Genomic DNA, 23,605 nt, shown 5'->3' with positions numbered 1-23,605 from the left:
CTGAAACACAGCTGGGTAAGATCACTTGTATTTGGTGCTGTCACCGTGGTCTCTTTACAGTGTAAATGATGAAATGCATGTTGGAATGAGGGAGCGCGAGTTTGTCTGTGCTCCACAAAGTAACGGCGTATGGCTACAGTGACATCAGCCAGTTTGTGTCTGTAAAAGATTGATTTTAAATTGATTCATTCCTATCACAATACTTGTTTCTTTTTGAAATGTAGAAGAGCCTTTGTGTGTCTAACTGTCCCTGAACTGAAATAGCTTGAGGGATTGCGTTCAAATCACCCATTAAAAACAATCTCCTGGCAGAGACCAAGCATGAAAAATTCAGCCCAAAAGATGAAAGGTTCAGAAAATGTTAGGAGTGCATGGAAAGAAGGGATTTTTAAGGGTTTGCAACCTATACTGGAGTTGCCATAAGCAATATGTACCCTAACACATATAGGGCCAAAGCTCCCATCAGCTTTAAAGGAAACTGGATTAAAGTTTTCAGCCCAAAGCCTCGTGACTAATCGTCCATGCGAGTAACCCAGGAGGCCAAGGATCCTTCGAGTGGCTTTTCTTCAGAGAGAGCTGCTGCTGGAAGCGCGCTGGGTTAATGCTCAGCTCGGGGGGCAGAAACGGGAGCCCTGAATGGGAAAGAGCTGGTGTTCCATCCCACGGAAAATCCAGCTGGAGAAGAGCTGCCTTTCCCTGTCATGGGAGCGAGCGGCGCTGGGGAAGGTGCTGTACTGAGTTTAATCTGCACCCCTACCAGGGGTCCTGCTGGATGGTGGGCAGGGTGGAGAGCGGCTTCCAGAAACCCAGCTGTCAAGAAAGAGGTTACAACCATTAATAAATGTTATTTATAAAGCACTTCCCCCACCAAGAGCCTTTTGGGAGCAGCATGAACCATCAAAATAAAATCCAATTATAAAAGCCAATCACAATTAAATTGTTCATATCCCTCCGCGGGAGCCCTGTCTCAATCAGTCGCTCCGTCTCTCTCCTATGGCCACGCTGCAGAGGAGGTTCTACTCATTTGTTTGTGGCATCAACAAGAGAATCCTCATTATCTGCATATTATAAAGCTGTATGGGCTAAAGTATTGAGATTAATATGAAATAATTAGCTCTGATGAAAGTTATACCTCACTCAGAACAGCTGGGACTTGAATAGGATGCAACTGAGACTTGATTACTGTGTCATTACAGTATTAGTGTTGTGTACAGTCATTGTCATACAACTCCAAAATGCCTTTGATATGATTACATTTTAATTGAGCACTAGCCATGCTCGGGCTCGATGGCAATGCAGCACTGGGGGTGGTAACTTTATTGTTGTGGTTTTCTGAGCAGAGCAAACTCCTTAGCCTTTAAAAAGCAATCCCCAAAGGGACACTTTCCTCCTGAGGAAGCTCTAAAACGCGTATTGGTGTTGTCTGCTCAGGTTTACACCAGAAAACGGCAGGACCAGGATTGTGATAAATTCATACCCCGTCACTGGGCTGGGTGCTGTAGTCACATGGAAATTCACAGTGACAGGTGGGACAGAGAAGGTCCAGCTGTGGCCACACCAGGATCTCAAAGGCTTGTCCCAAAGGGAAGTGTCCATCAAATCACTGCCGTGCAGTGGTCAGCTCTCCCGTCCCATGGACAAACCCCAATGGGGAGGCGATGCTTTGCTGTTCCACCCACAGGTCAAAACACCTTCAGAGTTGCTAACAGAAAAGGAGACCTTAAAGTCATTACAATCAGATTTCCATTTTATAACAATTAGTGTCAGATGGTTTAAAAAATACGTTCATTAGGAATTACCCATCTGAACGTCTGACCGACCGAGGCCTGAAGGTTTAAGGTTAACTCCGAGTTGGATATATTTCATCCCCTAGTGCTGTTTGGAGGACAATGGTTAAGGTTATGTTCTCACTGATGTATGCAACTGTGCTCTGATTTGCATATAGAAGTCAAATTTAATTTAACTTTTATTCTTTGGTAGCATTTTCTAGCAGAATGGAATTATACAGATAGCGTTTAAGGGTGAGAGACTGTGCCTGATTTAAACCAGAAAGGAGATGGACCTACGTCAGCATGTCCTGGCACTGCAGATTTAGCTCCCAGCACACACATCCAGAGCTGGGGGGTGTGTGGGTTTACAAGGGTGTGTTAAGAAGTGATGAGCTGCCGAAACGCAGATTTGCAGCCTCCGTGTTGACAGACGCGGGACTGTGCCCACAGCTTGGAGCCAGCTCCCCTGAGCTCAGGGGCTTTGGGTTCCAGATCTGGCTTTGAACTGGAGAGCTGGCTCTGTGCAATAACCCAGCCTAAACTCCTGCCTCAGACACCCCATAGTAATGTGAGGGTGTTCTACTCAGTGCTCCAAAGATTTGCCCCATCTTGTTCTCTCAATATGAGTCATCAGAAAGTGTAACTGCCATGTAAAATTACATTGTTTTGTTCCTAGCGGAGTCAATAGAGCTGTTCCTATAAGAATGGCTGGTCCTTTCCAGAGAGGGAACAAAACATGACATTATCAACCCAATTTTAGAGATCAAATAATTTAATTTGAGTTCAAATTAATCTTAAACAGGCATAGCTGTTGCTGCCAGTGAGCTGAATAATAGAATCCAGCCACAGTGCTGCTCTCCTGCCCCTTGCTCACCCAGCACGTGAGACCACAGCTTCTTTCTACATGGCCCGTGCCAGTCCCACAGAAGGTGTGTACGTACACACGCGTGTGCCATCCTACGTGTGTGATGGTGAGGAGGGTGCGGGGCTCTGCTCCAGGGAACAAGAATTCAGTTGGTTTATAACATCCCATTACTATTTTTGAAATTGGGTCAAAATAAATACCTAGAGATAACTCAGGAATGAACTATTGGGTCTTCTACAGACAAGCATGAGTTATGAGTAAAATTTACTGCTTGGCTGGAACATTTCTGAATGCTGACAGTGCTACACAGCCGGAGAAGGCAGACCACATACGCTGGTTTATTAGCTTAAAAATGAATGTCTAGGCTTTCTGCACTCACCAAACGCAGCCCAGAGGAAGATCAAGCTCTTCAGCTTTCTAAACATAACTCGACTGGTAGCTGGGTGCAAACCCACAGAACCTTCCAGTGCAGAGCACCTTGCCCAAAACTTCATTTAGCTCATTCACCCCTGGATATATTGACTTCAGTGATTTTACTGTAGACGTAGCAAATGATTCTGTATCATATCAAAAAACCATTCTCTGGAGCATCAGCGCAGAGTTACTTGATGCAGTCGGCAGAGGGAATACTCTCCCCAGCAGTAATAAAGCAGAGAGGCCAGCAGGAGAGGGGGACGATGGGCTCATGGAACAGGAGAGCCGCGTGGAGCCAGAGTTATCGCAGCTCTGGAGTTTGCCCTCCGCTCCACTGCTGCACCGGGACCCGAGCGGTTGGGTGCACTGGACACCCCGAGCCCGGGGAGGCAGGGCCAGGGGCTGCAGACAGTGCTGGTGTGGAAGTGAACAGCTGTTCTGCTCATAAATGCCTCTAGAAAGCACCCACGGAGATTTCTGCTCCCTCCTGCACATGCAAAGCCAGAGATGCTTGGCCCTGTGGCAGAGCTGTGGTCGTAAGGAAACAGACTCAAAGATTTGGGGGATTTCACTTAATTTATTTCTTGGCTTTTCCAAAGTCAGGCCCTGGTAATGGACGTGGGTTTTGCAAGAGCCGGCTCCCAAGGCAGACAGACCTGGCACGAAGGGAGAGGAAGGGAGAGGAATGACCGAAGTAAAGCGCTGCAAATGCTGGGGGTTGCATTGACTGAAAGGTATTAACCGTTGCCTGACCAGCAGCAGGGGGGCAAACCAGCCTGGAGTAATAAGACAAGGATTGGATGCATCAGAACTGTTTTCCTGCAGAAAACAGGGATTTTGAAACTTTGCTTCCACAGTCACTTATATGGAGCGTTTCCATTTCTGTCACCAACGGGAAACACATTTTTAACCGTTTGGTTTCACATCGAATGTTTGACAACAAAATTGGAAACCTGAAGCTGCAGCCCTGGAAGCTCCTTTTACATACGACTTCGATGTTTTATCTGGAGTCCAAAAGAGATGCAACAAAAACCAGCGTTTCCCCCACAGGTAGAAAATACACTCATTCTCTGCTCAGTTAACACACTTACTGATTAATCAGTTTTGCTATAGCATTTTTAGGGAAACATATGCACTGCTTCTCTTAGGATAGATGTGCAGCCATGAGCTATTTAGCCTTGATCTCACCCAACAGACGCCCCCCTGTGCTCTCTCACTGTGCAAAATTACACCTCAAGAAACGTTTTGGAGGTTCCTGTATCCTCGGCTCCGAGACTGCAGCGTGATGCTCACGGAGCGAATTCTCATGAGGCCAGATGCTGCAGAATGTATAAATGGAAATGTACGGAGCCGGCGTGGCCTCGTGTTACGGGGGGGCTGAGCCCAAAAAAAGCTGCCAGGCTGCAGAATGACTGCAGAGCCATGCCTGGGGGCTCTTCCTGCCCAAAGGCTTTAGGAAGGGGGGGGCTGGAAAGCATCTGGAAAGCTGTCACCACGGGGTCAGAGATTTGAAGGGGACAAAACAGGTCCATCTACGCAGAGAGATGAAGAGAATCAGCTTAAGCACATGGGACTCATTTGCTTGGATAAGAATCATCTGCAGATTAAGGTGATTTAATGTCTATGGCTCCATATGCGCTGAGTGTCCATCCTCCCATCAGAGTCAACAGAGATCTTGGGCCATTTGGAATGCCCTGAGGGCACCCAGGACATGTAGAGTGGCCTGGAAACTTGGCACAGGGTCTCAGAACAGTTCTCTGGAGGGACACGAGGAGGCCACGCGAGATGCCTCAGGGCAATTAAATTGCACTTAGATGTCTATACCTGAGCAGCCACATTGAGCTTCTCACCAGTGGAGATCTGGAGACCTTTCTGCTACGAAAGTGCACCCTGAGACTCTCCTTTTCCTGCGCCCTGGACACGTCCTTGTGAGCAGGACACTGGGGCTGAGACGGGGGGTGAACCTGGAGATGGACGTGGAGATGGACATGGAGACAGGCCAGACCAACCTTCCCCCAGGAAACGTGGGGACGAAATCCAGACACAAGTCCCTCTGAAGTGACAAACCCAGAGGCATCTCACAGCACTGTGCCCCAGCTACAGACCCGAGAGGGGTCTGGCTCTTCAGAGACGTAATCCAGATGCAGCTGGAACCAAAATCCCTCACTTTGGGCGCAGTAAACAGCGAACAAGAGATGCTTTCTTTCAAGCTGAACAGCTGGATCATCTTTGCATTCATTACCTTGGAGGGGTGGTTCATTTAGGACCTGAGATGGAAAGACAAGACCTGTCCCGTATCTGCCACCCAGCCTCACCGTGTCCCCCATGCCAATGAAGGGCCGCTATGGAAGCCCACGCTGGGGAAGGCGGTGGGGGCCGCCAGGACTCTTCCTCCCAAAGATTTTGCTTCACTCGTGAAAAAAGAAACAGCCCAGAGACAGTTTGTTCTGCTGATCGGAATCCAGGTGCCGTATTTACATTTTGTCTGAAATTAATTCAGTCAGATCTTTAAAATGTAAATAGCCAGGAAAGAAATAGCACTGGATTATCGGGGAAAATACATATATATATATTTTTGCCTTGATGAAATAATGCAGGCAATTGCTTGTGTTAGGGAGAAGCAGATTTCTAAACAATCCGAAGTATTACATTTACAGGTTAGTGAGAGGTACAAATGTTTTCTTCTCCTCTTTAACAAATATTGAAAACTGACATTGGCCAAAGCTACTAAATCTGCTGATAAAAGCAGATGCTTGCTCTCATTTCTATTTTTCCTGGTTAGCTTCTGATTAAAAAAATATGCGCAGGACAGAAGTAATCACGCATCCCAGTGTGTTCGCACGACACACCAAAATAGGCAGGACCTGCCTCTTCGTGCTTTGCCGTCACAGGGGGACCGGTTGTGTGTGCCTGGCTGTTCCGCTGCAGCCCGTACTTGAGGCACAGCGGCGTGTGTTCTCTTTCCACGTGGATGTGGTGTTTTGTGACATTCGCGTGGAGCAGCAGCTCCGAGTGCGTTGGACAGGAGATCATCTGCTGTGCTCCCACTTCGGGGAAACTGAGGCACGGGAAAGGGAAATGAGCTGCTCCTGGCCACGGGGTTTGGAAGCGTCGCTGCTGGTGGGCGAATCTCCCACCTCTGTTCCTGCTGCCTCTTTTAAACAGAATCATTTTTTCACCTTCGTTCTCCTAACACCTCCATAAGCACAGCAGGTTGTTTCTGTCTGGATGTGCTTCACTAAGCAGATGCCTCTTCACCCAGCGCACCTGTAATCTTTGGCAACCAAACAAGTCCCATGTTCCTCAGTGTAACCAGATCATTAGTGGGAACAGGTGCCTTGTACCTGGCCGCTTTGGGGACATTTCAGGGCATGTAAAGCTCCTTGTACTTGGGAATACCTGGTGCATTTGGCAGAGAAACAAACCTGTCCCACCTTGTGATGATGAGGAAACATGGCAGCAAATGAGGTTCTGCCGACTGGAGGGGGTAGCAGAGCAAAAAGTGGTAAAAGGTGCAGTGGGTTGAGCTCCTGGATTCCTCAGGTGTTCCCAGGGCTGCAAAGCGCGATTCAGCGGCCTCGGCGTGGTGGGGCCGGTGCTTGGCTTGGGTCAACCCAGAGCCAGAGCCAGGCTGTCCAGATCGCTGCTCAGAAAATGAAAACCAAGAACTTTTTTAACATGTCTGTTAAAAATGAAACCATTTCCATTTTCCACCCACCCGCAGCTCTGCAGGAGTTCTGGTTTGATCTGACACAGCTTCGTGTCTTTGCTCTTCCTTTTGAACAAAACGTTCTGCAACGTTCTGCCATCTTTGGTATCTAAGATTTTGAAAATGAAACCCCATTGCTTTCACTTCAGAGAGAGCAGGAAAAGATGTTCCATCACATCTGAATTCTTCTCCCATTTGTTTTTCTGAGCTGATGAATACAGCTCAGGTCGGCAAATGTTCCATGTCGGCTACTGGTCACTTTCATCGGCAAATAGATTAATCATGTGAGATAATTTGCCAAGTCTGTTTGGGAATCCTAACTTGTTACCTCTACCCTGATGATGAACAGCAGCCGTGCCAACGTGCCCTGACCTTCAGGGAAAGGTAAGAGGATTTTCCTATCACCACGGCTGAAGGTGAAACCAATGCGTTGCATTTTTCTTGGAACAAGGCTAGAAAGGAAAAGGAAAATATGAATCCTGCCAGGGCCTTGATGATTTCACTCCGTGCCAGCAAGGACCTGAATTCCTCAGAGCTCACTCACCACGCAGCCATTAATACCCAGTGGCAAATTAGAAGTCCCAGGAGTGCAGGGTTATTCTTATAAATGAGGTTTCTGTGGAAGCTGCTGGCTCGCTCGGCTCTGCGAGGTGCTGGGGAGGGAGGGAGCGGGGCTGGCCAAAGAGACCAACTTCTAAACAAGCCATTTAAAAAACATCTGGTTAATTTAGTTGGTGGACAAGAAATAAACATTTTGGTTTGGCCAGAGGCTCAGCGATGTCCCATCAGATCTGTCCTAGACTGGAAACCTGTGATGGGGACGCAGTCTTCCTCTTCAATTAAATTAATAGCAATTTGTGGCTTGGTTTTGTCTCTAGATGATGAACACAAGCCTCCTCGCGTTCCTCCAAGTGAGGATTTCTCTCTTCTCCCACCCAGGAGATCCTCATGATGTCAACGAATTTCTGTGGATTAGCAGAGAGAAGAACCTATCCCCAAACCATCTCCTGCGTTTTGGGAGGCTGTGGAGACACTGTGAGTATCAGCGCGGTGTGACACAGCGTCCACGGCCATCAGAGACAGCTCAGGGCCACCCTGCTCCGGCGGCACAGAAGCGCCCTGTGTCACATTTCCCAGCCCCACGCAGACACCTGAGCATCTGAAATGTCCCCTGTGTTCTCCCTTGTGGTGTTGGTGTAGAGGTCTGGAATTGGTGCGTTAACACTGGGCTTACAGTGGTACGAATGGGAACAGCATAGTTAGGCCAAATCTTTTAAAGGGACGTTTGCGTTGTGATGTGTCCAGGGTGTGATACCTGCCTTGGAGAACATATCAAACTTTCAGACGGGTTAAATAAGGTGCGATGAGCCCTATAACCAGTATTTCTGAATGGGATCCTTTGGGATCAAGATGTGAGTCTTTATGATCTCATTATGACTTTTGCTCCGCTTCCAGTATCATTTCAGTATCTCTGACTTCTGCCAACATCCTGTGCTTATGAAAATCTTTTCATTATCTGCTCATTTTACAGATATTAAGAGTGTGTGGCCTCACTCCATGTCTCAACCTTTACATCAGATAGACTTCATTGGCTTCAAAGCAAAATCAGGCACCCTGCTAATTTCATAATGACTCTGAGACAGCTGAGTGCTATAGGGCCCTTTCTGCTGTCAGGGCCAATTAGGAAGGGATCGGACTACGTCAGGTCTGGAACTGAAATGAAAAGCCCGAGGTTTCCAAACCTGAGCTATGTTGCAATATTCAAAATAATCATCTAAATTTAACCACTGCTGAGACTGCTTCGTGGATGGGAGAGGCAGCCAGGAGCCTAAAACTGCTAAAATACAGGAATGTCAAGTGAATCTGATATGGTGCTGGTGTAAGTCTGGTTCTTTGGCAAAAACAAAACAAAACATAAAACAGGACATCAAACCAAAAACAAACAAAAAAGACCCCCACATGCAACCTCAGACACTACTTGATGTCTTCAAAATGGATCTTCAGCAACATTCTCACATTTGGGGTTTGGGTAGGACCTTCCAAGCTTGCTCTCTGCACACCTCAGCATAGAGGGAATCTCAGTCTATATCGAACCTCTTGCTTCTCCCTGGTAGCTGCACACAGGGCCTTGGGGCTTTTTCAGTGTTCAGTTCAAAACCGTGTGCTGGGGGAGAAGGGCTAGAGCTGAAGTTCAGAACAGGAAGCAAAATATTCATGTATGCTCATGGGAAAAGAAACCGTCACATTACTCATGCTCTTGATTACTCGTTCTTCTGAGGACAGAACTCAAACACGGCAGAGTGCTTAAAATATCCCACCTGCTCTATGGCGTGTTCCGTCTTTCCAGTCAAGTGCGTTGAAGAGAAATGCGGCGAAAAAATGGTCTATCTGAGGATAGCTCAAGGATAGGGCTTCACCTGTGCATTGGAAGCCTCTCTTCTGTGATAAGACAAATTTCAGGTGGGTTGAAGGTCTTGTGCATAGTCACAAACTCATCAGAATTTCAAGGCCTTTCTTAGACCCACTCTTTGCACTACAGGAGTTCATCCTTCCAGTTCATTGGGTCTCCAAGGACATTTTAACTGGGGAAGAACTTCATCTGGCCAAGAAATGGGCATCTCCAGGGGCAATGAGTAGTTCTGCGTGAGAAAGAGTGAAGCGTGTGACCTCCACATACCTTGGAATATTTGTCATGCAATTCGGATATTGCTCATTATGCCGTGCTCAGGCGCTCACAAGGAGGTTTGTGTCCCTTGCTGCGTCGGTCCATGGGCTGGCGAGAACAAGTGTCTGTCCAGCCACGTCTGTCAGGGACCAGAACCCCTTTCCTAGGAAAGAGCACAGGAACAGAACACAGCATTTTCCAATATCCATCCATTTTCAGCGGAGGGATTTGGTTCATATAATGTAGTTTTAATAACTCTCTACGAATTTCTTTTCTCTGAACTCATCCATCCTTCCCTTACAAACTCTCAGCGTCCCACTGCTACACTGATTTGATGATGTCTGCCTCTCATTTTGTATTAGACCCTAAATGATCGATTCTCATACGCCTTCTCCATGCATCTCAGGAGTCCTTCAGCACCAGTGCTGAGCTGTCCCGAAGTGAAGGGGCTCTGATGTGTGCCAACAACGCCATCATGCCAGACAGTCCTGAAAGGGCGTAAGGATCATCGTAGATGCAGAGAGAATCAGGGCTGGAAGAGTCCTTGAGACTTCATATAATGCCTGCAGTTGTGGACAGACCATGAAGAATGCGCTCCTCTTGCACCAGGCAGGTGTGAGAAGGTGTTAATTCTTTCTGTAAACAGGTTTATTACGATAACAAGATGTCCGAAAGCCCCTTCCAAGCATGCACAGGACTGATACAAAATCCCCTTTGTGTGACCGTGGGTTGGTTTTCAAAAACATCATCCTCATGCACGTAAGGAGACCATATCCCCAGGAGATGCATGTTCCTGGACCAGGGTTTGCATTTCTAGGACATTTTTCTATTCCCACAAATCCCTGAGAGGGCACAGATGTGATCTGTTGGGATCCACACAGCCTGGAGCGTTAGAGGCTCCAGTCCTATGAAGGGAAAAAACAAACGGCCCCTCTCTGAGGTTTCATTCATCCGGCTCCAGGCGCCTGTGGATGTGCGAGCGGCTCTGAGGGAAGGGCTGTTGTCTTCCTTTGATAAATATTGGCAGCTGCTCCCCAGGTCTGAGCCAGTAAACAGTTTGTACCTATGGTCACGATGCGCCCAACCTTTGGGATTTGAAGGCAAAGGCTTACGGGAAAGCACAGCACCATTTCTCAGGTGCTTGGAAAGGCAGGGTGAGCTCCAAACTGCACTCGTTTGATGAAAAGGGCAGGAACCCCAGGTCAATGCAACACTCAGATGCCTGGGACATGTTAGGATCAGTTTCTCATCGCTTTGGATTTGCATCACGTAAAGTATTTTAATGCAAGGAATGGACAAGCATAAGCATGACGTGTTCAATGCCCTCGGAGGAGTAGGAACCTCCAACCCTGTCTTGGGCATCCTGGGTAGAAAATTCTTTTCCCTAATGTTATATTTTTGACTCTGGGCTTCTAATCTCAGTCACCCGTTTATTGTCCACAGAGATGCCTCTGGAGGCAGATACAGCTCAATGTTTGTTCTAACCTATCTGCAGGACATCTCATTTGAGTTACTTTTGGAAGGTTCCAGAAGGAGGAATGGCCGTGGGAGCTTTGTCTCACACCGTTCTCATTTACATTTCCTTGACTGGAGGTGATGTGCTGCTGCTCTCATCTATTTGCAGTTTATGCAGAGTTTTCCTCCTTAATGAAAGGAGTCTAGACATAATATTTAGTGTCACTTAATGCCTGCTGTATGTTAATATACATCTCTTTCTAAGCCATAAACTTAAACACTAGTGCAATGTGTTCATTATTACATTGATCTAGATGTTACTTTTAGGACAACTCTCTCATAATCTTACAAATAATTTACTTAAGTTTGGTTGCAATCCTTGATTTCTTACTTTGTCACACCGAATGCCCAGACACTGCAAAAAGAAGAGGAAAATGCATTACTAGTGCTCCATAACAAAATTCTACATCCTGTGAGAGAACACAATTCACAGATTGTTTTAATCTTGGTGGTTCTGAAAACAAATTGATGAGGTGTTATAAGCCAGTTCTAATTTATTCCAAAGGACCAAACGAACCCTGAAGTCTTTCTGAAGCGCAGAGATCCCTTTGTGACCATAGATCTTTGTGGGCTCCTGAAAAGCATAGAGCACTGACTCAAAGTACATCTAGAATAGAATCATCTATACATCATATTTCAAACATAACTGAGTCCCCTGTGCATGAATTACTGGATCGGAAAACCTCTGCTTTGCATCACTGGAGATGGTAGAGCCTGGAATAATAACAGAGCATCGAGGCCAGAAAGCGCTTGAGCCTCCTGTAAGGGCTGTTGGGATTTTGGCTGTTCAGGTCAGGGCGGTAGCTCCAGCACAAATAAAACCTGAGTATTGCTGTGTCAGTCTAACGTTCTGTTTGCACGGAGTCCGGCTTTGATCAGTGGTGCTGATGTCAGTGGAATGAATCACGGTACAACCCAGGGCGAGCGAGATCAGAAGTGAAAAGCAAGGCAAAACCAAGCACTCGAGTCAGTTCAGGACGATCTGCCTCATTTCTGACCACGATTAGCCCGCGAACAGGCTCCTGCAGAATTGCCGTGGTTCAGTCAGCGCTATACGTGTGCACACAGGGTTAACTCCCATGTTTTTGTATCGCCGCTGCATCCTGGGAATGCAAGATGATGAATTTCCAGCTCGAGATGCAGGGGCAATAAAAGCTGTGAGAATTCACGGAGAGGCCAAGAGCCGACTCCGAAGCCTCATCACTCCAGCCCTGTCAGTCCCTCCAAACGCCCCGGGAGAGCCGCAGCCAGGCTTCTCACCTCACCTACTTGCAAAACATCATTTCAGCATGAAAATGAGATGGGTTTGGTGAAATGTCTGAGTGTGTCTGTAAACCCGCATACTTCACTGTAAATAAAGCGCTTTGCTGCTCTCTCTCTAGCGCATTCATCGTAAGTTTTTCCCAGCACGGGAGCGCCGCACACCTATAGGATGCCAAGTCACACCTCGGGGGTGATGGAAGGAAATGTGATGGGGGAGGCAAACCAAAAACCCATGAAAAAATGGTTAAAATATGGAGTGTCTAAATATTTCCTTCAGGCTTCCAGCTTCTTCAGAATCATCATACGAGGCAACCGTTCTCCATCGGTCCCGTTTCTCGTGCCTGGCTCTGGTGACATGGTGACCTTGAAGTTTGCTTTTACTGCATCGCACTCCTAGCTTTTCATTAAATTATCTCCATGGCTCCCTCTGCCAAAAACGCTTCACCTGGCTTGCTATACATGAGCTCCCACTGCTGAATCCAGGCCTGTTCTCTTTAATTAAATCAAAACTCGCCTTTTTTCCTCGTCTGTCCCTCATGTTTGTTCCTGGAGCCTTTCCCTTCGGCAATGTCAGCCCTTGCAGGTCCGTGGCTCTGCCCGGCTGCTCCCCGCGGCGTTTTCCTTGGGCAGGTGCTGCGGGCACATCACTGCTGCCGCTGCCTGGGTTCCATTTGCCGGGGAAGTTTCTGATGCATCATTTTTCTACTTCTAGCAGCTCCCTTCGCTCCTTCAACACTTTGCTTAGAGTCTGGAGATTGGGCCATCTGGTCTGTCTTAATCCTGAATTCTGAACAGTCCCCTTTCTTGACCAGCTATTTGGCAAGATCTCTGTCACACATTTCTGCCTTCAGAAAACTATCACGTTTTTTCTTTTTATAGCACGTAAGCCCCACAATTCCGTGGCATGGGACATTTGAGAACAGATAGCACTGTGGACCAGGCATGGTCCGGCTTGGGCCACCAGAATTACATTCACTTCAGCTACCTGAAAGTCAACGTCTGGGGCTTTCAGCTCTTGGGGATCCATTTCGCAGCTTACGTGGACGTTTAGCCTTGTTTTCCCTCTAGGAACAGGCAGATTTGGGAGCGCAGGGTGTGTAGGTGGGGGTATTTTCGAGCCCAGCCCACAAAGCCTTTGTTCAAGAGTAGGTTTTTATGTGCTTTCTACTCACCCATCGCAGCTGTGAGCAGCACGAGTGCCCGGACACAGGTGGCTCTATGGAGCTGCTATTTCTGGAGCTGGTGCAGTTTGGGTTTCTGGGCAGCCCAAAGCCCTTTTGTGCCGGCGCTGCCCCCGCTGATGGCACCGAGTCCCCAATCCAGAGGATGACAGCTCCCTGGATATTTTTAATACTGCCTTGTTTAAACAAACACAGATCTGCATGGAGGGATGGGAAGGTTGAAGTGATTACAATCTACTGAATAGTCATGAAAGCTATATCCAGACATAGCAGCTCCTCAGAGTGCAAATTGCATGAATATATATGAAGAGACTTATTTAAAAACACTAGCCTGTAATGCCGGCACTTCTTCAGTTCATTTTACGCAGAAATAGAAGTGGAGTCTTAAGGTGAAAATCCATTCTCTTTCACGCTGCCATAGATCAAGATAGTTCATTCAGAACAGTGTCCAAGTCGGCCCCTGGGGTTGTGATTCACCTGGGTTCTGCTGGGAAGAATAAAAGGGGGTGTGAAAACACAGGGGTTTCTTTTGTGGAAAAGGAGCCAGGAGTAAATCATAATCAGGAGGATTTTCTGGATCACTCCCGTCCTCAAAACATTTTCCTCCCTTTCCACTGCTAGAGAAGAAACACCCAGTCAGTTCTCTGGTGGGGAAGAAAAAATAAAATACAAATAAAATAGATACTTTTTCTAAAGAAAAAAAAGAGAAAAAAAATGAATGCAAAGCACACAAACGTGCCTTATAAGGGTGTCTCTATTTCAGTGGCTGGGGCAAGGGGGCTGGAGTCGCTTTCTGAGGATGCAGAATTCAGCGGGGAGGCTGCGTGAAGGCTCAGCCGTCCCCAGCACAACAGCAGGGTCTGTGTTTCCCGGCCCGCGCGAGCGCCTCGAGAAGAGGGATCTGTTTCCAGAGGTGTGCGGCGGGATTTATGGCGTTCCGGCATTTAGGATGGAATGAAACGGAGCTCGTGTTTTCCCGGTTAAAGCCGGAGAGGAGGCCCGTGGGCTGCGAGTGACACAGCACTGTGCTCGTGTGGGGTTTGCAAGATACTTTCTGCTTCGAGAAAAAAAATAAAACAATCATTGAATTTAACAACTGAGTGCCAAAAGCTGCTTTGTGTGACAGGGTGCACGAGTGCAGACGGCGCTCCCGAGGGCCCTGCTTCCACCTGCCTTTCTTTGCAGGGACTTTCTTTGCAGCACTTACCATGGCGAGCACCGTTCCTGCTGCTGCAGCTCCTAATTCCTGGTTTCAGGGTAGTGCAATTAGCTTGGGATACTGACTGAATGGGACAGTGCACAGATCGCAGGAGCGCTGGTTCTGGCTCGTGCTGCCAGGTTCACGGTGCCCGATGCGTTGGTTGCGGGCGGCACCGCGGCCGCTTGCGCTGCAGATCCGAGTTCTGAGCTGAAAACTGGCGCCGGTGCACAGGGACGACAGCGCTTCTCACCGGCTGCCCGCTGGAGATGTGAAAATGGGTGAGAGCGCAGGAGCGGTGACGGCAGATTGAGAGATGACAGGGAACAGAAGGTGGGGAAGCAGCCGTCGTGCCGCTGGCTCGTTACCTCCACAGCTCAAGAAAATCTGGAGCTAAAACTCTGCACCCCTCCTCCATGGCCTCAATTTTTGGAGGCAGAACCTACCTGGAGTTGCAGAGGTGTAAATGGGACGTAACTCCACCAAAGCCAGCAGGATGGCCTCATGCACGCAACAACGTGAGGCTGCAATCTATATAGTTATAATGTAAACATGACCACAGTTCGGTCCCAGATGCTTTTATCACAGACATGCAAACTCTATATTCAGTCTTCCCATACTTCCCGATGCCCCGATGTCACTGGTTTGAAGATGACGTGTGTCTGGCGCAGCTGGGCTTGCAGAGCTGCGTTATCCTCTGGTGCCTCGCAGCACAAATCCGGCGCCTCGGAAGCAGCCGGGTGTCTGTTCCACACAAAACACAGCGAGGAGCCTGCGCTGCCCCGCTCGGCCTCGCCATGGAGAAACCCCCCAAAGCCCAGCGCCCAGCACGCGGTCACGGCCTTGTCTGGAGAAAGGGATGGACCTGGAATAGCTCTTTTAAAAGTGATGGTGACAAAGGGATATGTGTTAAACAACGGAAATCTTAATTGACCTAAGCAAAGCATTTGCTGAATTCCTTAGCAGATGTAGCAATATATATAGACTAGAAATAAGTACACTATGCTTATTGTAACATAAGAAAATGAATATTGTGGAGTAATGAAAGCAATTAATCTTGTAAATTTAGAGTGTGCAGAGAGGAGATAATACACAGTTCTAGCATCAAGTGTCCTTATGAGGCGTTAGTGAGTGAGGCTGTGATGAACCAGGCATTCTGCTCTGTATTTGTGAATTCTGAAAGTGATGCGTATGGGGGTCTTAACGCTGCCGTCAAGGTCAAAGCGATATGAATGTAATCTTAACCAGCAGAATGAGGTCTCGCTCAGTGCATCGTACGGGATGCAAGACTGCCTAGGTAATAAATTAGTATGTAAATTGGGGTAGTTTTCGGAGATAAAAGGGCATATTTGAGGGGTGTGCTCTGAGAGCTGTTCTCCCAAGACAAGGTCACCAACAGCTGCCATGGTCCTCCTGCTGTCGAATCTGCGTGTAACAGAAGTTACCGAAGATTTTGCTCTCTGAGAATGTTTCTGTGCTCCAGAGTACAGCAGGTACTGAACTCCTGGCCTGTCTGCCCTTTCCTTATTGCTTTTCTTCCAACAGATCTAATTTTCATGTGACTATTGAGAAAAAGTGGTATTTAACTGGCCTGTGTTTTCCACCCACCAACAACGGAGCAGGTTGCGCTCCAAAACCGAACCACACGCTCCTATTCAGGGATTTTCATAACGTCCCATTTCTTCGGTCAAAACAGCGCTCTAAGGATAACAATAAAATCCCCCACCTTCCTTCCTGAAGAGCCTGGTTTATTGCATCGCCTTTGCTACCTCCTGCAGAACGTGCTGTCTGCAAATGGAAGCCCAAACCTAGCGTTAGGGTTAGGGACAGGGGTTAGGGATAGGGGTTAGGGGTTAGGGTTGGGATTAGGCAAACCCCAGAGCTCCAAACACTCTATTCAGAAGCAATTCAAAATCCCATTCAAGACCTCATTAACTCAGTGGGAGCCTGTTCTGATCAAGAATTTTAAGCCTAGACCCTTAACAAGGACCGTCACAAGGCAACAGAGACAGCAGGATATATTCCATTTGTTTCTAACCAGGATGAAATTAATCTCTATGCAGAAAATCAGCTTAAGGACTCTACCCTACTTAAATTCCTGCAAGGCCTTCGTACTTCACTTGAGTAATCATTGATTGGATTCTTAAAAGATACCGGGAAGCTCTAGGTAATTACGGTCCATCTGTGAATAACTGCATTTCTAGTCCTTGGACAGTTATGAAATTTGTAAGGAAGAAAAAAAATCAACCTGAAAATTCAAAAATGCGGCATCTTGAAAAATAAGACTGTCCAAATCTGGTCAAGCGCATTTTTATTCGATTGCTACAGGGTTTTTTTACCATATATAACACTGAAACATACTTCGAGGTCAAATGTTTCCTCAACCTGAGAAGATGAAACGTTTCATTTTGGAAACGGTAAAACAAAATGTCCCAATTTTTTTTATTACAATTTGTGGGTGGAAGATTTTTTTAAAACAGTCTGCAAAGTTTTAATACATCTGCACAGGGTACCGGCTCATCCTCATCTGTGTAGGGTACCAGCTGAGCCTTAGCTACATAGGGTACCGGCTGATCCTCATCTGAGTTTTGGGGTTCAAAAGTTTGGGTCAGGCTTCGATTTTTTTGTGCCCAGGACGCAGAGCCCTCCTCCCGTGCTAAAGCTGCAGACAAAGCGCCTGCACGAGTGGGGCTGTCTCTATATTATAGGGGACAAATACAGAGAAAATGGATTGTTCTCATTTTGGCAGAAAAGACGAATGTTTATGTGATCTAAGCACACAAACTGCAGCAATATTTTAAGATCAATGGTACTGAGGACAGTCACAAGAAAAGACCATTTGCAACCCCGTAAGATTGATGCTGCCTTTTAGGAATGGGTGAAAAACACTGGAAAGATTTCTCTCTACTGCCTTCAGAATGCTCCCAGCCTGATCCAAAGCCACCCGAGCCAACAAGCTGATCAGCTGTACTACGGTGACATCAAGAGGCCGCTGCTGTTCCGCAGAGCTGGTGGCCCCTGGGAGCAGGGGGTGAGAGCAGTGACTTGCTCGGGGACGTCTCTGTGCTCAGGGCAGCGCTGTGACCCCGACTCGCCGGATCCCAACCCCGAACTGCCCCGCACGCCGCTTTGCCGCCGTCTGAGGCCGAGTTTTGAGGCTGCACAACAGCTTTATGGTCCACGGTTGCCCTTCTTTCCTACAGCTCCATCAGTGTGATGGACTCCTAGAAGCTCTCTGCCCTCCTGGGCTCAGTTCAGACTTCAGCTGACTGTCACGGTGCTGAGGAGGCGTCACTCTGCTGCCCAAAACAGCCATGTTTTCCTACATTTCTTGGCTATTGTTGTTGGCCATGGCTGGTTTGTTAAAAAAACATCTTCAGCATTTCTGCTGCAAGTGAATTTGGGTGGAAAGCTTGAGAGTGGGTGAAGGAGAAGCAGCAGCCTCCATACAGACTCCTATGGACGAGTAAATATTTGAAAGGTCATTCAGTTATTCATACAGTATGTTCTGCCAAGCTTTGTGCAGAAAAAACTCACCTTTTTCTGGTGTCTCCTAATAAATCTTCTGGGGTTTGTAAATGCAGAAGCAGGCTCTTCCCTTTAGCCGCTAAATAATCCATTGTTTGCTTGTTTATTTGTTTCCTGAGCAAATCAGGCCTAGGAAAAAAACTATCATTAATGGGAGGTCACTGCAGATGCTTACACCGAGCAACAAGGGCAGGTTCTGGACAAACCCGGGGATGGAAAAGGCAAAAGATTTTTATCTGATGACTAAGTTCCAGAAATATGATGTTTGCTCTTGTGGCAAGCAGCAAGCCACTGGCTGGGCAAACCTCCCGTGGTTTGCAATGGGCAGGGTCCAGGTCTGCGCCGTGAACAGGGCTCTCCTTTGCACTCACAGAAGGTGCATTTGGCTCTGGCTGTGAACCACTCTTGTGGAGCGTGGCCCCGTCCCCCGGCCTGACCTGGTCCCGGCTTGGCCCCTGTGCTGGACGCGGACCAGCGCTTCCCAGCACCCTCAGTCCTTTGGAGTCCAATGGACATTCCCAAATACGTGTGCTGATGTTGCAAGAGTCTGGAGACGTCTTGTTCCAGCCGCATGTAGGTGGGTCCCCCTGTCTCAGCCACCTCTCGGGCACAGACTCCCAAAGCCACAGGAGCTCCAAGGCAGAGGCTTCGTAGGACACACCTCGAAGTCTTTGTGTGCCCCAATTGTCCTTTCCATTTTGGAGGTGATCTGGGTCATGGTTTCCTCAATGATGCGGAGGCAGCTCCAGCTGCCATTGCAAAAGGGATTCACCTTTGCTAATGAGCTATTTATGAGTAAAGTACCTAACCCAAGTTGCTCATCCAGCTCCTACATTCGGGAGAGAGAATCGTCCCATGTGTCTCAGATTGGACACCCAGGGTGGGATTTAGCTCCAGGCTAAGGAGCGTCATTTGGTGTCAGACGGGGATATCTCTGCGTGCTGCTGGGGGAGGCTCTTAGGAGAATCAATGGAGATGTGGCCCTCGGAGCCAAGAGGGGGATGCAGTGTCTGCTCTAAGGTGACCTAAACAGCTTCCAGCTTCCACCATTGGGCCAGGTCTTCATTAAATGTATTGGCAATTTAGTTACCTGGCACACAAGTGGACACCTATATTGAAGTGTCCTAATGGGGTGTTGAATCCCATATTTAATTTCATAAGGCTAGGTCAAGGTGGAAGGGATCTCTCCAAACAGAAGTAGTGGTTTATTAATTTCTCCTTGTTGGATAACGCTCTAGAAGAAACTGCTGCCTTATATAAAACCAAGGGATGGTCTTGTTCTTGCATAGCTTTGTGAGTAAAAGCCTCCTCTATCCAGTGGAGTTAAAACAATAGCCTTTTACCTCTGTGAGCACTTAAATATACTCAAGATTATTATTTTTTATGTCTCAGTAAAGCAGAAGGCACGTAAAGTAATGTATAAAATATACTAAGGTATGTCTAGAGGGAGGCTGTATGGACATCAAGCATAGCAAACCTGATATAAAATACAATGAAAGACTAAAGCAGGTAACAGGGCAGATATAAATCCTGGTGCAATGAATAACGCATGTCACATAATGGCAATGAAAAACGTAGCAAATGGCAAAACACACATCAGCATAGACATAAAGCATAATGAACTGATGGATGAAAGTCACATTAATGGCGAGATTGCTCTTGTCACTCAGGATAAGCAAAACGATCATTTTGTCTCCTGAGGCCTCAGAGAGCTTCTGGCTACACAGGACTATGGGGAGGGTTTTCTGTTTTTCTTACTCAGAAACTAATGATATCCGACACTTGCAAATACCTTTGGCTGAATATCATCGTCAGGGCTTGACGGCTGTCAGGTGGAAAACCTTGGCTGCTGAGCGATAACCCCATCCATGGCCACGTCTGCAGGGCACGCACTTGTGCGAACACTTTTGCCCCAAATATCCCCGATGAAAGAGAGTCTGCTCCATAGGTGCGGGTAGACAGGCATAGAGGAGTTAACTTCCCCTGGGATATTGTTTTTCACCTTTGTTAAAAACATATTTGAAAGGTTGGGGTTTTTTAAATCATGGTGATGTAATTCTGTAACTGTTTCTGAATGCAGGGTTTCACCTTTTCACCGCCGTTTGGAAACAAAAAGCTTTACAGGGGGAACAGAGGAACACAGGTAATTGTCCCCAGAGAGCAGGAAACATCTCCCCGCAAGAGCAGAGCTGCACTGGGGTTCAGCTGGACAGACTCGGCAGAGATGTTAAACCATCACAGCCCTTTAAACTCACCGATTGTGGAGTATTTTTGCCTGGGAGCAGATCCCCAGTCCAGGGCAGGAGCCCATGACACAGAGCTCTGGTCACAGCTCACAAGCAGGTGCAAATTTTGATGACCCTCTGACTTTTGGAGAAAGCCCCACGTGTGCCCCCACCTCCCTCCGTGCTTCCATCTGCGATCTGTCAGGAGGCATCGATCACTTGGCGACCGCAACCTCGCCGCTGCTGCGTCCTTCACTAGTTGCATCTTTACAAACCTTTTGCAAACAGATTCGAAAGGAAAGTGCATTTAGTTTAATTAGGAGACTCTTCAAGCAGAAGCCATTTGTCAGCCACTTAACCAAAGTCTCCCTTTTTCCTGGCAGCAGCAGATGCCTGCGCCCGCCTGGTTTGCAGCAGGAATTTGCGGCAGCAGAGCCAACGCCAGCCTCTGCCGCGATTTACTGCTCTGCTGGCACGCAGCACCTCTCTCATTAAGGCCCCCACATTGTTGTTTGGCTTCTAAAGTGCAAATACACGAAGCGCTGCTGTGGAGGAAGCCAATTAGGAGGGACAGGAGAAACATTTCCCAGCGGCTGGGGCCAGGCCCAGGACTAAGCAGGACCAGGGCTGCATGGAAACTGGGAGCCGGTTACAGGGAGGGTGTTGGAGGTTTGTGTGCAGGAAGCTTAAGTACAAGTTGTAGCCTGGTTGTTTCTCTGGGAAAAGCTGCTTAATTTCCTTGTACCTTGTTTCCTCACCTGTGAAGTCAGCACTGGCCTTCCAGACTAAAAGCTTTGACCTCTTGCTTTCAGGATTCGCACTTCTTCCATAATTGTCCTTATGTAGAACAGTGCATGCCTGAAATATGTTTGAATCAGGCATAAAGATTTAGACAGGGAACATGCAGCTGAATTAACACCATTCTGAGCAACACAGGCAGCTCTGATTTACCCCTGGTGGCGGTCCCACGCAAACCAGAGGTACCACCTGGGATTGCTTCGAGACAGGAGTCAGCATCAAGGCTCTGCAAACCATATAAAATAGATGTCCGTAACCCCATAGAAAAGCCAGGGCTGTGTTCCCTAGAGCAGGCTGATCTCCAGCACCGGCCTGGGTGTCTGCAGAGGCTGCTGTGCAGACCACTGAAAGGGGCCACTCACCATAATGCGTTGGCCAAATACGCAGTGACCATTGGAAGCCAACGGCCCAGCCTGGGCCACATTTTCTATTTGTTTTTACACGTTGTGAGCTAAGTTTGGGTATGGTATGCTCCAACGCACAAGCAAGCCTCTGTCTGCCTCTAAAAGGACGGGGGGATTGGAAGGGGAAAGTACACTTTTCAAGCAAAGTCAGGTTCAAATTATGAACCGGCTTTTCATATTAGCAGGAAATACTTGATCCTCCTGCACCTTCATTCAGCTGGGCCCACAACATGGCTTTGAGGGGAGGCAACCCCGAAGGAAAACATATTTCATGTGGAGGAGGTAAAGCGAAGCCTGTATTTGGAACTGATTTGTAAATGAAAGAGGCATAAACAGATCAAGTTTTAAACCCAAATGTAATTTTTAACCCTATCTCTCCAAAGATGCTCCAGCCATTGTTGTGGCTCCATGTAGCTCTGGCTGTGTGTCCTTCAGCCCTGCTCTCTGGGCTTTCCCTGCTTATGAAGATGTTTCAGTTCCACGTTGTACTGTGGATCCACCAGCGAACCTCTGCAGCTGGATTATGTTTAATAGCAGTTAGAGGCTATGCCGAAAAATGTGCTACAACACCCTCATTTTTAGCCTGAAAAGCACACACCGAAACAGTGACAACCAACAGCGAGGTCAGAATTTACCAGTCATTAGTCATACGAGTCCATCTTCTTCCACAGCTTGTAATGATATTGGCTACAATGCAGCATGGTCACCAAACAGTGCAAAAAAGGGAAAGAGAGAAGCATGTGACTTCAAAACCTGGGGCTTAAGTAATAAACTGTCAGACTTGGTGAGATTCCAAAGAAAACGATGGGAATACGCAGCGGGACCCAGCTGCTCCGACCCTGCCCCGCAGCGCCCTAGTGCTGCAGGGATCGCTGGCTCTGGAGAGGGACCCTGCACATACAGGCATGGTCAGTCCCCCAGGGACCACCCGATTTAAGCTATAGACTGACCCTGTCTCAGATACAGTGTTCCCAGGGTCATTCAGCTACTTATATTTCATACCATCACTGCCCAAAACTCCTGAATTTCTCCAAAAACACATCGCTGTGGAACTCCCACGGCCTTTGGGAACATCCACTCAGCCAGACGGAAGCTCTCCAGCACACCTCCCATCATATAGCGGGCTCTGTAGCACCCTGTACAGACCTGGAGGGCTACAGAACAGCTATTTCCTGGCATTGAGGTGGAATTTGTGCATTTAGTTTCGTAAGAACAATCAAGAAAATCCTCTGCTTAAGCATTGTAGGGCCTGATGTTGCTGGCTAGGAACACTCCTGGACACACAGAACAATAAACTCATGGGATGCTGAAACCAGGCATGCTGGCACATAACTCCTACGAGAGTGTGCTGAGCCTGCCCAACTCTCTCATTAATTTCATTTTTTAATACTTGCATTTCCCTGCTGGAGAGCTGTCACCCTGCTGCGGCACACCAGACCTTGCCCAGGAAACCAGAAACGCAGGTCAATCCATTCCACACAAGGTCCAAAGCGTGATTTTTCTGTCCTGAGGGGTGGGAAGGGGAAAAGAAAAAGATGGTTTTTTAGGAGAATGGTAATACATATATAGCAAAGAGTAGAACTTCAGTGGTGAAGTCACCAGGCTCAGATCTCTCCCTTGCTTTTTTTCCCATCAGCTGTCCCAGCACCCAGCAGCAGATCTGCAGATGTCCCAGCCAACAACCCTGGCCCTTGGGGTCCCACCACCCTCCTGGTCCCAGCGGCCGGGCTGCTCAAGCATCGGCTCCCAGGAGCACTTCCAGGGAACGGTGACTTTGCTGGCAAGGAACGAGCCACTTCAAACGCAGGAATTTGGATGCCTCGCTGCAAAAACAGCGGGTCAAGCTTAAGGTGAAATTCTTGGCCCCCTGCTTTTGTTTCTGATGATTTTTGTAGGACAAAGCTGCACCCTGCTCCAGAACCCTCCTCTCCCCGTCCATCTCACCCACCCGACGCCACCTGCCCGGAGCAGCAGTTGTGCTTACGTTTGCCATCCGGGACGTGCAGGCTGCGAAAGATCTGTTAGAAAAGCAACACAATTTTGCTCGCTTTATTATTGAGAAATCAAAGAC

At 47.8% G+C, this 23,605-nt stretch overlaps 1 long non-coding RNA gene across 3 annotated transcripts; it reads right to left on the bottom strand.

Moving 5' to 3' along the window:
- Window positions 1-16,902: 16,902 nt before the first annotated feature.
- On the bottom strand, window positions 16,903-23,593 carry LOC139825595 (uncharacterized). Of its 3 annotated transcripts, none has more exons than XR_011735750.1 (4): window positions 23,519-23,593; window positions 19,900-23,040; window positions 18,117-18,236; window positions 16,903-18,035 (listed from the first exon to the last, which is right to left on the bottom strand). It is a non-coding gene; the product is annotated as an uncharacterized lncRNA (long non-coding RNA). The 3 variants fall into 3 exon arrangements; XR_011735751.1 differs by having other exon boundaries at window positions 19,900-20,109; window positions 21,091-23,552; XR_011735749.1 differs by having other exon boundaries at window positions 19,900-23,552.
- Between the last annotated feature and the right edge of the window lie 12 nt (window positions 23,594-23,605).

This window comes from Patagioenas fasciata, chromosome 25 (assembly GCF_037038585.1).
Source record: "Patagioenas fasciata isolate bPatFas1 chromosome 25, bPatFas1.hap1, whole genome shotgun sequence".
In the NCBI taxonomy this organism is placed as follows: domain Eukaryota; kingdom Metazoa; phylum Chordata; class Aves; order Columbiformes; family Columbidae; genus Patagioenas; species Patagioenas fasciata.
Note: the sequence above shows the minus strand (reverse complement) of the source record. Positions and strands in the feature narration are given on the sequence as shown.